Raw genomic sequence first — 19,142 nt, 5'->3', positions numbered from 1 at the left:
TTTATTTAATTTTGAAATAATTATACAATTTAAAAATATTTAATTATTGAATTGACCAATGAATATAGCAATTTACAACTGTTCCAACTTATGATCAATCGCACTCTGATTTACTTGATTTGAAACACCTTTAATGAAAACAAATTTGTCGATATTGCAAAATTGCGATATTCGTTGTTCATACTTCCTGCCTCGTGTGGCATACAAAGAATATTCTAGAACAATTGAAATAATATTGATAAAATGATTAATAAGCAAATTCCTTTGTAACATTTTGTAAAAAAATAAGAAATATTATAATTATAAAAAAAAATATTATTTGAAAATATTAATAAAATATATTATTTGAAAATATTATATGATTTGATTATTTATTTAATATAAGAAATATGGAAGAATATAATTCCCCCATCGTTAAATGGGCGACGACCAATTGAGTTTGAATTTGGACTCGGTTGTCGGAGCACTTGAACCATTTGCGGGATCGTTGATTTCGATTGACTCTTTCGGCTTTAATTTCTTCTTTAAAATTTTACAAGTTCCATAAAAAATAATCAGGGAAAGTATTGTAACGGTACCAAAAAGCAAGTAATCTCTATGTTGTCCTTTTGTTTGTAGTAAATCGATAGCGTGGTAATTTTCCATATGATAATTAGATAATTTTTCCAGACTAATTGGTTGAATCAATTTTGTTGCGTTGATTTTCGAAAATGAAACTGGTATGAGATATATAGAATCCCAGTATTGATTCCATTTATTTGTATATTGTATTTCGTTTATGGTTATCGAGCAATTGACATAATGTAGCAGTAATGTTCCTTGGATTATTTTGTTTTTAAATCCGCAGGTAGTTAAAATATTTGTTTCAGGAATGTTTATAAGCAGTATATAATTTTCTTCAGGTTGTGATATGGTTTGGATTTGTGTATGTTCGGTTAGCGAACAATGAGCCCTTTCGCTTTTCAATATATTTCCAATACAGGTTGAATCATTAGTATTTTCTTGTTTGTCAAATTTTGAACAAATAAACTGTTGTTCGATATTTTTGCATTTTTCGGTCAGATAATAAATTTGCTGCTTATTGTATAGAATGTAAGGATATGGATTATCTATGAATTTTGTAAAATTGATGGGTGTGAGAATTGAGTGAATGAATTCGAATGAACTATTGTGAAACTTAGGTATTTTAACATTGAATATAATTTTGTTATCTATGAAACATGCCTCAAGTTCTAATATTTCGTAAATTTGTTCTGAATTTTTAATATGAATTGATTGATTTGTAAGTATTGAATGAATTGATTCTAATTCTGAAGGGTGTAAAATTTGTTTAGAAATTACGTTTAATTTTGCCAAAGTGATTGATTCTAGTATGTCGTTTAAATGATTAGTTAACATATCTATATTGTAATTTACTTGATAAATGTATTGCATGTATCTAAAATTTTCTTCTTCGTTTTGAATTTTATTAGTGAGTATTTTACTGTTAAGTTTTAAATTTTCACTAATTGTTTTTTGTTGATTATCAATGAAATTTGTAATATTTTTAAATCGATCTATCATTTGTTTATTTAAAGCAATTTGTGAATTAAATTGATTATTTAAATCGTGTTCGTTAAGTTTAGTTGCTTCTATAAAATTTTGAATATTTTGTGCATCTGTATCATCCATGTTTCCTGTTATGCCCTTGATAATTGATCCAAGTCCGTTAATTAATCCTCTTTTAGTCCGTACGTGGGGATATAACATTTTAAATTTATTGCGTAATTCGATAAATTTCAAGTTACTAATTTCTTTTATACTACCTAGATTATCGTTGTTATTTGCTATTTTCAAAGAATTTTCTATGTTTTCTAAAGTCAACTTATAAGTATCTAAATCTACAATATGTATTAATTTTATATAATCCTTAACTAATTTTGCTTGGCCCAGCTTCATCGGGACCATGCCTTGTGTGTTCGTCAGGTCTATTATTTCTATCCTTTGAGAGTATGTTTTTGTCAGGAGGACGAGTAACCTGAAATGAACGTTTCTTTTTAACTTTTGATTTGTGTATTTTAGTATTATTTGGTAATTTAAGAGTAACAACTTTATTTTCGGCTACTAATTCTTTTCGAAATTTTGGATTTAATTTATTATACTTAAGTCCCTGTCTAAATACGTTTTCACCTGGTTCTATATCTGGTGGGTTTTCTCTATTAGCGTTTAATCTTTCTAATCTTTTTGCTTTTAATTGTGCTTCTTTGTGTTCTTGTCTTTTAAATAATTCTTTTTGATGCTTGTTATACGTTTTAAGGTACTCGTGGTAATTATTGGGTGTAATATCTTTATCAAAATTGTATGTTCTACCAGTAAATAATTCGAAAGGTTTAAATTTAGTAGTGGAGTGAATTGAGTTATTATAATGAAGAATACTTTCGTCTAATAGATCTTGGGGTATTCTATTTTTGTTTTGATTATACAGAATTCGATAATGTTCTGCGAGAGTTGAATGGAATCTTTCGATAGGTGAATTACCTGTACTGTTACCGGTTGACGTATAATGGAGTTCGATTTTAAATTGTTTTAAGAAATCTTTAAAAATCATTGAACTAAATTCGAGACCCGGATCGCATACTAATTTTCTTGGTATACCGTGTATACTTAAGAATTTACGTATCGATTTAATAACGTCAATCGAATTTTTCGTTTCTAGAATAAATGCGTTAGCGTATTTGGAAAATTTATCGATTATAGTTATTATATTTTGATTTTGAATATGAAAAATATCTGTGTGTATTATATCTAAAGGTTTCTTTGCTGTTTCGGTTAGTTCGAATTTTAATTTGAGGGGCTGTCTGTCATATTTTTGTGTTTGACAAATTTCACAATTATTAATATATTTTGTAATTTTTTCTTTTAAGTGTGGGAAATAACTATTGCGTTTGATTTCTAAATTAACTTCATTTATACCTCGATGGTTGTTATTGTCATGTTGTTCTTTGATTAAGTAGTCCTGTATATCTTCGTTTTCGATATCATCCAAAAGAGTTTTACATCTAATTAACTTGAAAGATTTTTTATTACTGAAAAATTGCGTGTATATTTCTTCAACTAATTTCTAGAATTTCATCGCTACAGAGTATGCCTATTGTTTTCTTCGGCGAGAAATACTGTTTGAATATATCTATTAAGTTTTGTTTGGAAAAGTTTTTACAAGAAAATGTTTGCCTATGTTTTGTTTTGAATAAAACTTTTAAAGTTCGTTTTGGTGTATCGTTTCTATTATCAATTTTAAATATTATTTGTTCCGTAAATTCATTCAATGATTTTTCTGAAATAGGTATGAGGTCAGAGTTGTCCTCATCTGCACTGTGTTGAGTTTGATTTGAGCTATTATTTTCATTTATGTGAAATTCGGGATTTCGTGAAAGTGCGTCAGCTACGACATTAGTTTTACCTTTTATATAAATAGGTGTGAATTCGTAACCGTCTATAATATCTTTCATTCTCATTAGTTTGTTATTGGTATTTTTCATTTTGTAAATATTTTGAAGCGGCTGATGATCAGTTAATAAATTAAACTTTCGGCCATAGAGGTAGGGTCTAAAATATTGCATTGACCAAACAATAGCCAAAAGTTCCTTCTCTGTAGTACTATAATTTTGTTCAGTTTTGTTTAGGGTTCGTGAAGCATAACAAACTGGTTTATCGCTACCTATAGCACCTTGGGAAAGTACAGCTCCAATTGCATAATTGCTGGCATCTGTTGTTAAATTGAAGGTTTTCGAAAAGTCAGGATATTGCAACAATGGATCGTTCATTAAAAGTTGTTTACACTTTTCGAACGCTTGAATGTAATCAGTTTGAAAATCAATTACTGCACCCTTTTTCAGTTTGGATGTTAGTGGTTTTGTGATTTTTGCTAAATTGTGAATGAATTTTCGGTAGTAGCCTACCAATCCTAAAAATCCTTTTATTTCCTTTGTAGTTTTCGGTATTGGGTAATTTTTTATTGCTGCGATTTTGTTAGGATTAGGTTTGATACCATCGATGGATACCAAATGTCCTAAAAATTCAATTTCTTTTGACATAAAGTATGATTTGTCCAATTGTACTTTAAGGTTAGCTTGCCGGAGTTTATTGAACACTCTTGTAAGTTTTTCAAGATGTTCTTGCAGAGATACACTGAATACAACTATGTCATCGATGTAAACTAGACAGTCTTTTCCTATTAGATCCCTCAGGACGTTGTCCATTACTCGCTGGAACGTACTAGGGGCGTTTTTAAGACCAAATGGCATACGAACGTACTCGTAGTGTCCATTGTCTACACTGAAAGCAGTTTTCTGTATATCTTTAGGGTCCATTTCTATCTGGTGGAACCCGCTAGCGAGGTCAAGTGACGTAAAGTACATACATCTACCAAGTTTGTCTAAAATTTCAGATATATTAGGCAGAGGATATTTGTCGTCAATGGTTTGTTCATTAAGTTTCCGATAATCAATAACTAGACGCCATTTTTGTTTTCCCGACGCGTCGATTTTTTTTGGAACTATCCATATAGGTGAATTCCATGGAGAAAAACTTGGCCTAATTATACCTTGTTCTAACATTTTGGAGATTTGATCTTGAACTTCTTGTTTATGAATATATGGGTATCTATAATTTTTAGTGTATATTGGTATATCATTTTTTGTATGGATTTTATGTTTCATTTCGTTCGTGAATGTAAGATATTGACCTTCTTTGAAAAATAGATCTTCGTATTCCGTACACAAGTTTAAAAGCAATGATTTTTCTTGAATATTTAAATGGTCAGTTCGGATTAAATTTGTGATATTTTCATCAGCTTGCATCGGTTCTATATTACCTATTTGCATGTTAAATTCGGAATAATTTTCTAGCGATTCTACTTTTAATGGTTGATCAACAAAAATAGTTTGTTGAAAATTTGAAATATTATCAACGGGTAATATAGCATGCCAATTATTTGCTGTGTATAATCCTTCAGGTATTATTAAAACATTGTTTAAGTATGTTTCTGATATACAAATATCGCCTGATTCTTTATCTACAGGTAGTTTATGAAAAATTCGAGTGTGGGGTTCAATTAAAGTTTTATTCGACATGTAACACGGTTTTTCCAAAATTGGAAGTTCTGCATATTTAGTTATAAATTTTTTGTGAACTTTTGCTGTGAGTGGCATAGCTTCTAATCTGTCTATCAAATCATTACCTATCGCACCATCGAAATAGTTATGAAATTTTCTAACGAAAAAGGGAAATGTACCTATTTCATTAAATTCTTTAAATATAGGTAGTTCGATTTTTAAATTTGCATCAAAAGTACCTAACGCTGTTTTAATGGGTATATTTTTAATAATTTGACAATCGTCTTTATTAATGTGTTTGGGGTCTATAAAACAATTGCTAGAACCAGTGTCAATTAAAAATTTTAATGTTTTTTGTCCGAATGATTTTATTTCAATATAGGGTAAAAAGTGTCCCTGGATATTGAATTCTAGCTTTTCGTTTGGTTCGGGCAAGAAAATTGAAAATTTACGTCATCAATTTCTGGTGTGTAATTTTCGTCAACTGTTGCTTCAATATTTCCGTCTTTGTAATTGTAATTGTTGTAATCGTAATTGTTGTAATCGTAATTGTTGTAATCGTAATTGTTGTAATCGTAATTGTTGTAATCGTAATTATTGTCGTCTGGTAATTCATTTTGTTCAGTATTGTGTAATTCTCTGTTTGTATATGGAGGACCAGGTGGTCTAAAATATGGTGGTCTATTGGGTTGTCGCGTTTGTACACTTATGTCCATTGGCGTGGGATTAGGTAAATTTGGTTTTGCTGTGGATGGTTGGTTGTGTGGTTGGGTAAAAACTGGCTTGTTAAATTGAATGGGTTTATAATGGTTAGGATTTTGAAAGGGATTTGGTTTATTGAATTGTTGTGGTGGTGGACGTTGTTGATGCGAGGGTCGATACATAGGTGAATTGTTGTAAGTATTGTTGTATGACGTATTCGGTCGATTTTGTGAATAGTGCGGGGTATGTATTGGAACGTGTGGTCGAATTGATTGTCTTGTATTTGATGCTAATCTACTTCTATCTCTGACTGAATTTTGCATGCTAATTTCATTTAATGCGATATCGTACGCTTCTTTTACATCTTTTGGTTTGTTAGAACGTACGATGTATCCTAATTCGTGACTTAAACCGGCTATAAATGATTTTAAAACAATACCTAAATAAACCTCCATTTGTCCGTTTTTATAATCTGTACTTCTACTAGTATCAATTGAATTTATTAATGCCGTTTGTAAGTCGCATACTTCGGCGTAATATTGTTCTAATGTTTTCCCTGACTGGCATATTGAATTTAATTTATTTAAAATAGTTTCTTGTGTTCTTCTATCCGAAAATTGTGTTAGTAAATGTGACCTAATCGAAGTCCAATCGCTTGGATCTCCTACTGATACTAAAATTTCATCAGCTTTTCCTATAATTTTTCCTCTTATTAAATCGGTAAATAGTTCTATGGTGCTTGCATTTTTATCTGATAATGCTGAAATTATCCTATCTATACTTCTAATAAAACGGTTAACTGTTCCAGCTTTACCGTCGAACGGGACCATAACTTTTATCAAGTCCATAACATTTATAGAATCTTCGCGAGACATTTTAAAATTATTTTCTTTAATATTTATATTTTTAATAGATTGATTTAAAATTTCAATTTCGTTTTCAATATTATATTTTAATTGTTGGCAAGGGTCTGCCGTACTTAAACCTAACTCAGTTTCACTATATTCCCTAGTTATGCTGAGGAGAGTCGGATGAGTTGGATTTTTGGATGTATTATTACTATTTGGCATGGAAATACAATAAGCAAAGCAAATAAAATTATTTTGACTTACATGTAAAATATCTCCATAATATCAACAATCGTAGATTCAGGATCCGTGAAACCAATGAATTCAATTCTCCAACGTACGATGTGCCCTCGATTGTTGTGTTTCAGTGAACGGTGCGTTATTACTGCTTTCTCGATATTCCCTCGAGTTGTTGGACTGGATTCCAATATTCGCTTGAAATTTTACCAACCAATAACACAAAAATGTCTATATTTTAATTTTGACCCGTTTTCACTTGGATCCTACCGACTGCGCCAATAAAATACGAGCGTTGATATATTTTTAAAAAAAATATTTTTATTGACTTTATTTAATTTTGAAATAATTATACAATTTAAAAATATTTAATTATTGAATTGACCAATGAATATAGCAATTTACAACTGTTCCAACTTATGATCAATCGCACTCTGATTTACTTGATTTGAAACACCTTTAATGAAAACAAATTTGTCGATATTGCAAAATTGCGATATTCGTTGTTCATACTTCCTGCCTCGTGTGGCATACAAAGAATATTCTAGAACAATTGAAATAATATTGATAAAATGATTAATAAGCAAATTCCTTTGTAACATTTTGTAAAAAAATAAGAAATATTATAATTATAAAAAAAAATATTATTTGAAAATATTAATAAAATATATTATTTGAAAATATTATATGATTTGATTATTTATTTAATATAAGAAATATGGAAGAATATAATTCTTCCAATGGCCTCTATTAACAAAATTGTTGCGGCTACTACAGGACAGGCTAGGTGGCAGGCACCCTGAACGCTTAGTGGAGGAATAAACGATATCTCATCTTCTCTGTCACTGCCCAGCTCTTGTCACGAATAGGTAGACTCACTTGAGCCAGCCTTTCTTTGACGATCTCTTCGACCTGAAGTCTGTTTACGTCAAAGCACTCCTGCTGTTCCTAAACAGCTCAAAATGGTTCATACAGTAGTGGCGGGGGTGGGCCTATCCTCTTTCAGTATCGCAACAGCCACTCTAACCTAACCTAACCTAAGCGATTAAGTTAAAAGCCGATCGCTCATCAATTTTTGTATATTCAAAGCTTAAAGTACCATACTTACAATTAGTTTAAAATTATAATTTAATACACGTGTTATTTATTAATCACGTATAATCTTTATAGTTTATTCGCTTATCGTTACTTGTTACGTGTAGTGTAATAATTTGTATATGTGACAACCCACGTAAAGTTGGCCCCCGCATTTTTATTCCAAAGTTTAAATCCTTTGGTACATACACAAGAAGGATTGTTCTAAAATTACACTATTTTCTACTGCCCCATTTTCGATATATTTAAACTGCAATTTTTTACACGCCATTTGAAAGAGTGGGTCTGATAAGAGATTATTCCAGAATATGAAGGAGTAAACGTAGCGATTGTAATACGAAATAGGAAATAAAAAATATACCAAACTCTTTATACCAGTGCATATGTTGTAGATTTATTTGAATTGAGCTAAAAAAAAGTTGAATTCATCTAAAAAAATAATATAGTTTTTCATTTTTGTAATAACCGCAACTATGCAGACATTTCTAGGGGGTGGGCAGACATTTGTTTGGTAGGATGTGTTGGTGCCCAAGAAGTTCGTTCTGAGCCATCACTCAATGAATTTTGATAAACCTTTTACAGCTTATTGAAAACAAAATAAACTCTTTATTTTTATTAACAATAAACTAGTGCCTTTTTCTTGAAAATCTGCGAATAGATTATTAATCAACATTAATCCATTAAAAATATTGATTTTTGGACTGATCGGAGATAAAACCGGTCTACAATTAATTAATTTACTCATTTTTACACACCGCGTAATAGTACCTATATCTTGCATACAATTTTTTTCAATAGATATGTTGGTCAAATATACATATTTTAACATAAGATGTTTCATTGAATGTTTTTCAGACAATATTTAAGATTTTACCTTGTCCCTTATCTTTTATTTAAATATAACAAATATAACAATATTCTCTTATCACAAATATCATATTGTCCTGATTTAGAAATTTTGTTCTATATGTGTAAGAAAACATAAAATAGATGTTTATATTGTTTATTATAGATTTGCTTATATTATTTATATATAGGATGATTAATAAATAACAGAGACCAGCAAAATAATTTTTTCTTTTAACAATGGGATATTTTTGGTAAATTATTAGGATGCTGAATCCAAAAATAATCCATTTCCGTTTATCACGTCAGATTTTCTTGCAAAAGTCAAAAATCGGATTCGATTAATTGAAGGGGTTAGTGGAGATGATACTTAACCCTGTGTTTACCTTTTTTGCCTTTGAAACACAAGTTTATCTTTTTTGTCTTTGAAACATTTTCTACTTCTTGCTCCTGCAAGTCGTGTCTATACTTTTTTACTAATTACTGATACCCACCAGTGATATCCACCCGCGTCGCTGGGTTTAAAAGTAAAGACTGATAAAGATTGCTCTCGCTTATCCCTTTTCTATAACACTCGAAATAATGGTAAAGATTGTTTTACAGAAGTTTAATATATGTATGGTTTTCTATTTTTTCAAATGTATAATAGTAATTATTCATTGAGTATATCAGAGAAGATGGCCTTGAAATATTTTATATTGACTATTTTTACAGAAATCTGTAATTTATGGTAATTTTTAATTTTTTTTTTTTTAATATATCTTTATAAATTATATATCACGTGTTATTCTGATATATCAGCTATATTGCTGTACAGTTTCATTAAAAACCATTAGCTAGTTTTAGCGTAAAAGCGTAACAAACAAACAAACAAACATTCTTACTTTTGCATTTATTATATATAGAGATAGAGATGCTTGCCTGAATACGTACCTAAAATGTGAAATAACCCTGTATATGATCTTTGGCCGGTAGCTTAATGCTTAGAATCAAATAAAAAATTTTGAGAATGAATACAAATTACTGACGCATATTTGATAATTAAAATATTTTCTTCTTCTGCCTTATTTAATCAATATTCAGTAAAAATATAGCACCCTGTATGTAAAGAGAATTTTACACGACCATATAATAAAGATAACAAAAATATTTAAGTTAAAAATAATCAAGAAGCATTAAAAAGCATTTATTTTTATATAAAACATTTGCTTACAGTGACACAACTACAGCTAGCGCACCGCTTACAATATTATAACAAGCAAATAAAAATTATAAAATATTCTGACGCATTTTTATCATTATTTAATTAAGAATTAACAGCAACACAACACAAAACTTAACGGAATAATTGAGAACAACTTTTTAAAAAGAAAACTTCATCAACAGTGACGAAAAAAAGTATTCAAAAAAATGGATTTAATGCTATTTAAAAACTTGTGCAAATTCTTTTCAGTGTTTAAATTTATTAGTGTATTTTTGTGTATGTGATTGTGTGTATTTATGTGAATTCTATCAACAAAAATCAAGAAAAATGGGGAAAACTGCAAGTAAATTGAAAAAACGAAGAAATAGTCAAAGTATGTGGTTAAAATAAATTTTGATAAAATTTTTGTAATATTTAAGGAAATTTAATATGCAATTTATTAAAAATTTATATCATATAGGAAACTGTAAAAATTCAAAATAAATATTTCCAGGAAAATACAAATATTAATAAAAACTAATATCACTTTTTATATACACTGGTTTAGTCAATGAAAAATCGATAAGAAAATTTTGTTAAAATAGTTAGAGCTATCATGCTTGACAAAAATTCACTAAAAAATAAGAAATAATTTATATTTTACTTGTAAATAATTTACTTTTGAAAAATGTTTTTTAGAGTTGACTTTTTCGAGACAATTTATTTTTCTGTTTTTCTGAATAAGCTATGTATTATTCATAAATTCAATTAAAAAATTATTGCTACATTTTGGCGAATTTTGGTCAATTTTTGTTAAAAAACTCAAAAATTTTCATAAAGCTTCTATCACTTTTGTATTTTATTATTTATATGTATAAATATATAGTAGTGAATGCGCTACCGACATAATTTTGCTGTTTTAAAGCGTCGTTTTTTATAATAATATTTAAATAATCAGAGAAGCTAGTTGTATTAAAGAAAATTTCAGTAAAGAGTTTTCCATTAAGAATGGTATAACTTTAAATTTAAATTAAACAAATTGTACATCCCATCAGCAAAAAAATTTTTTTATAACAATTAGTCCGATACTTCAATTTTTCAATTTTCCAAGGGCTAAACGACTAGGTCTACCAGTACCTCACGAATATTGCAGAAGCTGTCACAGTGGGGAGGAAGAGGAAACGATGTGTCATCTTCTCTGTCACTGTCCAGCTATTGTCATGAAGAGATGGATTCATTAGAGTCAGCCCTACTTTGACGATCTCTACCATCTGAAGTCCGTTATATATATATATATATATATATATATATATATATATATATATATATATATATATATATATATCACGAGAATGACATAATACATGCGTTAAGCAATGCATCTAAGTGAGAGGTATTATATACATGTGTTGAAGCTTCGATATGCGTTGAGATAGTTGTAAGACGCTTGGAGAGTGGGAGTTTCATAGTTGAATAGATGAATTACAACAGATAAGCCACGATACAAGTCACTTTTGTCAATTTCATATAACACCTATAATACCTCTTACTTAGATGCATTGTTTAACGCATGTACTCTGGCATAATCGTGTTATTTATATGTCTTGATGTAAATCGAACATTCGGTATAATACAAAAATTAATCTAGGAAATAGCGGCAAAAATCGAAATCTATTACAAAGTATAGCATAGCTTAAAAAGCAGATAAAAATAACATTTAATTGTGAGTTTATCGACAACCAACTAAGTTGTTGAGATACGGAACCATAACAATTACAATTTAAGTATTGAAATATGCCCGAAATATCAATACATACGTAGACATTTTTTCTTAAAAAAAAAAAAAATACAAAAATGTCAAAACGCATTTGTAACGCATATCCTACAAGTGATATACATATGTTACATTGTTATAGGCTGTATGCTACAGAGTTATAAAGTAATTACCATATTACAAAGCCTAATTTACACGGTCCGCTTTCATTTTTTTCGGCACATGATTTTGTTGAAATAGGAGATCCAGCATAGTTTGAATATTTTGATTTTGTAATTCTCAAATTTTAATTCATTTCACTTTTGATATAAGAAATGATTAAGTTATAAAATATTATAATTTTACGATTAGTGTATCACATTCGATGGCTAGTATTAAAAGTTCATTTTACAAGCTTTTGGAGACATATTTTAGGATCGATATAGGCATACATTAAGAATCCAGTTCACGGATTAGCAATGATAAACTGGCTTTTGCCAGGAAAAACACGAACGCCAGCCTTGGCACATTAACTTTTAACTGAGCGCTACAACCTCAGTGTACCTACTTCTAACATTCGAAAGAACAAAAAGAAGTTCAATGTTACGGAAAAATGTACATCCTGCTCCTTAAAACGATATGCCCAAGACGGCTACCAGCTAATTATACTTCTTTCGACGCACTGGGTAAATGCTCGGTGTAAATGCCGAACTACTAAAAGAACGAATAGATGGTGGAAGAGTTGGGAAAAAGGCTGTATAGAATATTTTAAACTCCCAACCAAAAAGAGGGGTGTTATAAGTTTGACCGCTATGTGTGTGTCTGCCTTTCTGTCTAAGGCATCGTAGCTCCTAGACGGATGAACCGATTTTGATTTTTGTTTTTTTGTTTGAAAGATAATTTAATGAAGTGTGTTCTTAGCTATCCAAGTGAGATTTTAGGGTTCCGTACCCAAAACAACTAAAAAGAGACGATGTTATTCAAAATTGGTTCAGTATAAAGAAGGAGAAGTAGGATAAGAATTTCGTACCCGAAGCATATGTCGGATTGTTATAAATTTCACTTGTGTAGCTCAGAAAAAGTTTTATAATATGAAAATATGCGTGAAAAGTGTGTTATAAATAATCAACGCATATAATGTTTTCTGATACCGTAACAGCAAACGTTTACGGAATTTATACTCACCACATTAGCATTGTCAAAATCTAAAAAAAAAAAGTTTTTTTTATAAAATGTATAAAAAGAAGTTGTTTAGCAAAATTAGATTTAAACATCACTTTGGGTGGCTAATCAAGTGTCGAACGGATATGAATGTGCAAATAACACTTAATTGTGTATTGAAAGAATACACTTAAAAGCTTTCATAGATTAATTAAATAAAAAATATATATTTACTATACGGACTTGGAGTTGAAAAATTATTGCAATTATTTCAAGTACTTTTCTCTACACACTAAGTACATAAGTACTACATAAAACTATTAAATGGATTCACATGTCTGTCTACACATCATACGTTAGAAAAATATGTAAGTACAGAGGGATTTTAAACGGTTGAACTTATAATTCATGATATGAATATGAAATAAATTCAGTAATAAATGTTCGTATAGGCCACGTACACTATCATGAATCGAGACTTACATAAAATTACAAATGATAACGAGTGGATGTGCCTGGAACACTACAACAAGTCTTCTCCTTTGGAGAAGGGATGACTGCTATTTTAATTTTTAAGATTACAGCCAATTATATGTATCTACTCTTTTAACGATTATTTTAGGAGTAGAGACAAATAATTATATGATAACGTCATTAAGCTGTAACGGTAAATTCAACATTAACGAAGATAATTGGAACTTAATGGAAGTTTTTTACTCACGCTCTCTCCGATACTGATGGCTTAACGAATCAATTATCAAATCAGAATATTTTAATGTTTAGCTTTAATTCCCCACCATGTTCAAGTTTTCATCAAAAATTACCAAAATAAATGTTCTAGAGCCTTCTTTTATTTACTTTCTTTATTTGTTTTGGATATAATAATAATAATAATGGGGTTCAACATCCGTTTCTCTGACATATACGCCTATAAAAGAGGCCATCCACATCATCTTTATTTATTTAACTACATTCATATATACAATTACATTTATGATGTGAGTGGTGTCGGTGACTTCTTTCTTATCCAAGCGACCCATTATTTATAATTACTCATACTTTCTGGTTCGAACCCACAACCTAAGTCTAAGTAGACAAACGGTTAGAGTCTATCGCTTTAGACCGCTCGGCCACTTGTTTTGGATATACACACACATTCATCTTCTATATCTTCTTCCTCTTCCATCTCTTTTCTGAAGATTTTCAAATTTTTTCATTACCCAACACATGATCTAATAATGCTTATGGATTTTTATACGATTTATAAAATTGAATTTGAAATTTCACTCTTTCTGGATCTCCCTGTACTGAAACACAAGTACATAAAATATCACATTGTTTTAAAACGAAAGACACATTGTTTGAGGGTTTATACGGTAGGTTCAAGTGGAAGAGAGGAACAAATGAAACACACTATAATTGTCGTCTGTCTGTTTCATCTATTTGGATTCTCCATTAATATGAAGTGTTTTTAAATAGAGAAGGCGAAAGTTTGAATTTCTTTTTTAGAGTTCCGTACTCAAAAAGTATTCGAAGCTACCTTCGTTTCTTCGTATCTGCTAATATCTACCAGGTAAGAAAATAAATTAATGTTCAGGCCCAGGCCTGAATCTTCTTAGCAAGTCACGTATCGGGTCATCATACGAAACCTTCCTCAATTCTAATAAATTTACTGGTAAAAAGTTAATTATCAAATAAAAAAAGAGAAACTTCCCTTTCATTCAATGTCCAAACAATTGGGTATGAAAACTAAAACCCAACGTTATAATGGCAGCGTGTTTGTGTATAGGTTGGGTTGCCTTTTTGTGTGTGATAGTTTTTACCTATGCCTACGATCATTGGCCATTCCATTACCTTAGCCATTGTGATTTTTGTATAGGACGTATTCAAAAAATGTACTTAATATTATTTATTTGAAAAGCAAAATGATTTCGTCACTTTTTGATATTTAAAGACATATTACCTGGCGTCACTCTCAAATTTATATCAAATAATAAATTAATAAAATGAAAATAAGTCCTTAGAATCTTATCAGTTATTTAATACTAACTTCACATGTTTTATTAGTATAGTGGTCGGAATGCTCCAGTTTAATGTTTTAAATATTAGAGCATAAAACTATTACACATGATATGAATTGGTTTACGATAATATATGACCTATATTAATGTGACTAATAATTTTTAAAACTCTTATTTTAAATAATTTTTAGCTTATTCGATTAAGATTTATTCTTGCTTGAGTGTAGAAGTGGATCTCATTAAATTAATTATTTAGCCGGTGATACAAATATGCATGATTCTCACATATTTGTTTTACTAGCATTTTATGGTTAAATAAATTAAATAAAGGTACTTGAACTGTATATTTTCCTGCTTTATATATATATATATACGTATATATCACAACATCTATCTATCAACCAAAACTAACAAAGTCACACGGACTTCACACTATACAATACATACGGTCGAACTACGTACAATCTATATACTCGCCAATAGATGTCAGGAAAAGTCATATATATATATATGAGAATTGCTCATTTAAATATATCCGAAATGATTTAGATACATAGTTCGCGAAAAATTTGAAATATTGTAGGCTATGACGATTAAACTTAAAAAGCTCTGAGCAAGTGAATATAAAACATTAATTTCAAGCGTTTAGCTTCGATATATAAGACACAAATAAAGGTTTCATTTTTGATGAAAACCAGATCTGAAATCGCTCATACATATGTGACGACCACATCCCAAAATAATATAAATTAATAATTAAAAAAAGTACAGTTTATTTTTAATTTTTTTTTTAATCTAAATAATCAAACATCAAAAAATAAGAATATAATTTCTATATGATTACACAATACATAATTATTATATTTGATATGTTTTTAATGATTTTATAGATTGTTAGAGACGCAACCGACACATAAACCAGTATGAGAAGACGCTAGTGTTTTGAAAACTATTCAGATAAACTTGTTTATGCGGTCGTGCGGTGTTCATGCGTTAATATTCTTGGGGAAAATATCGCCACGAAAAAATTTCCCCGGATGAAATATCTTCAGATAAAATAGACCTGTGAATCAGTAAATGAATACAATCACAGGGTTAACGAAAGGGTCAAAAACCCGCAAACCCGTGCTAACTCGATTCAATTAAAGGCATGGCCAACTTGCGATTCAATATTCTGTATTCAACATTCACGCAACCACAATAATTCGCCAAGAAAATATTCTATCATGAGAATATATTGCCAATAAGATATTTTGTCCAGTGATAATTTATCAAGGATAGTTCGTCGGGAATATTTTGTTGGGTAATACTAACGGGTATTAATACCTTCGTAATCTTATTTCGCTACCTGCTTTGAGAATAATAAAGTTTTATATTATACTATATTTGATTATTAACTTTAAATAGTTGATATGTATTCATACTTGGATTATCCAAATGCGCTTTACTGCCACCAGTAATGTATAGTCACCAGTATATTTACTCAATTATAATTTAATATTTCTATTTTAACCTAATAAACTATGAAACAAATAAAAAGACAGTGAAACTATATTCTCACACTGTCTAGAATGTTTTCCGAATAAATCCAAAACTTAACATTCCTACAAACAAAAACGATTCTGGGTTTCATTTTAGATAAATATTATTTGGTAGAGTTTATATTTTTTACAATAAGTGTATTTTAGAATATACGAGCGCCAAGGCGGCAATTTTGGATATAAGACTTTTTTTTTACATGAAGTTGAATTAAGTCTGAATCAATTCTGAAAATTTTAGGGGGTGTTGCCCAGTTCAATAAATAAATGTCTTCAATGGTAGGCATATTTAGCATTGGTCTTATGGTGGTGATTTCTCAAAAACCAGAAGGTGAAAATTAAAAAAAAAAAAAAAAAAAAAACTATTTAAATTATACAATTAAACTATTTTTTAAGTTAAAACTTTAATAAATTATTGAAAACCAAAAAACCCTTTGTGCCCAACTTATTAAGGATATATGAGCACGGTACACAAATTTAAAAATATGTGGAGACACAAATTTAAAAATATACTTTTTTTAAATTGTTTTGTTATAACTTGACAATAAAAGACGAAAAGTAACAATATAAGAATAAAATTTTTCGATATCTGGAGGAATTTTCAAAATATCGAAAATTAAAAAATTTATGTAATTATTTAGCATTCGATATTTCGAAAACCAAGGCAGATATTGAAAAATTGTATTCTTATTTTTCGTCTATATTCAACCCTAAATGGCCTTACTATCATACTATCATACTATCTTAAAAATTGTTAGGTAATTCCAAAAAAAAGTTTAATGAAATTTTCAATATTTATCTTTTTCTTTGTCTTTTACAATTAACGCCAGAATAAAATTCAATTAAAGCAGGGATCGCTAGTAAATCAATAAGACAAGTCAATTAATTTGTAATTTATTGTTTTACCCGATGGCACAATAATTATCTTGTCACATTGCTATTGGAACAAAAAAAAAAGTTGAATAAATAATACGAATGAAATTGTATTGAAAATCGTAACCTCTCCCGCATAAACTCCATGCAAGTTGCACACTCATAAACAGGTTTCATTATAATTTTCATTATTTCCATTATATTTTTCCACAAACTACATCCATCTCATATTGGTTTAACTAGAGCATAACATAGCATAATACTATAATAATAGCATTAGAGTTATTATTTTAACTAAAACTTTTTCAATTGTATAAAAATTTTTATTACATATATATCGTATGCACACAACCAGTTGCAATTAAACATTTCAATCAACAATTGTTTGTGTTTTGTGAGCTGTAAGCTAAAATATACTGTGCTGTATTGATAACAATTATTTTATTTCAAGTTTATTTAAAAATTATAATGATAAAATAATACAATTTATTGATATTTTTTATTTTTTTTAAACGTTTGTGAAATGACAAAAAATAATAAATATAATTTTTGAAATTTTGTATTTCTTGAAAGTGGGTATAAAATCAATATATTCTTCTAAGTTATAAAATATACTTACTAAAAATTAAAAAATTAACCTAAAGCCAAAACTGAAAGAGCATGCTTTCATATTTCATTAAAGTGTGAAGCCAAAAATATGTTTTAAATGTAATGTGCTATTTAATGTAAACAAGTGAAATTTACAAAATTTAAAAAACCCCCGACAAATGCGATTTATTCCTTGTAAACCGATTTTTGGAAACTTTGCTATAAAATGTTCTCAATCGAGTCGGTTCGACCGTTTAGGGGCTACGATGCTACTGAGAAACACACAAACGCACAGATAAACACTTAAAACTTATAACACTCATTTTTCAATCAATATCAAAATGATGGCCAAAGACATCAGATGAGTTGAAAAGGATACTTTTTGGAGCTATCATTTCTTGGGACAAATTTTTGGAAATATTGTAATAGAAATTGAAATATTTCAGTTGACTTTGTTCTTTTGAATTATTGTTTTAAATTACCTAATTATTTTACCATTTCACTTTTCGAAATGAATTGAACCAGGTTTATTTGATCATTCATTTCCATAGTAATTATTTATATGTCATGCCTTTTCATCATCGACAATTTTTTAGTTTTTTCGGGTATGAAAACCTAGGCACATAGCTAAGAACACTCTCCGTTAAATAACCTTTCAAATTAAACCAAAAAAATTAAAATCGGTCATCCGTTCAGGTGCTACGATGCCACAGACAGACACACACACATAGCGGTCAAACTTATAACACCCCTTTTTTTGGTCCGGGGGTTAAAAAGCGTGGCGTTGATATATATGTTACGGGAAAAGTTATTCTTCCAGTAAGAATTGGCTCGTCCTAGGTAAAGTTAACTGTTACTGGTGTTTTCAGTAAAAGTTGATTTAAACCGAAAAGTGTTGAAATTTGATCAACATGTACCAGGAAGAGTTAACTATAGCTAGATAAAGTATACTCTTACTGTCTTGAGAGAGTAAAAGTTGATAGATCAAAAACAAATAAGAAAGGCAAAATCATACATGGAAAAGTTTAAAAATGTATAAATCTATGCGGTCGCTAATGACCTAAACGTTAAAAACGACCTTAAATAAATAAAAAAAATAAATAAATAAATAAATTTAAAAAAAGTTTAAAGAAACTAATTTCGACTACATGGTAGTCGAAATACGTATTTATATAATACAAAAAATTGATCTAAGACATTGGGG

The sequence above is a fragment of the Chrysoperla carnea genome, chromosome 1 (assembly GCF_905475395.1).
Source record: "Chrysoperla carnea chromosome 1, inChrCarn1.1, whole genome shotgun sequence".
In the NCBI taxonomy this organism is placed as follows: Eukaryota; Metazoa; Arthropoda; class Insecta; order Neuroptera; family Chrysopidae; genus Chrysoperla; species Chrysoperla carnea.
This window is presented reverse-complemented; position numbering follows the sequence as displayed.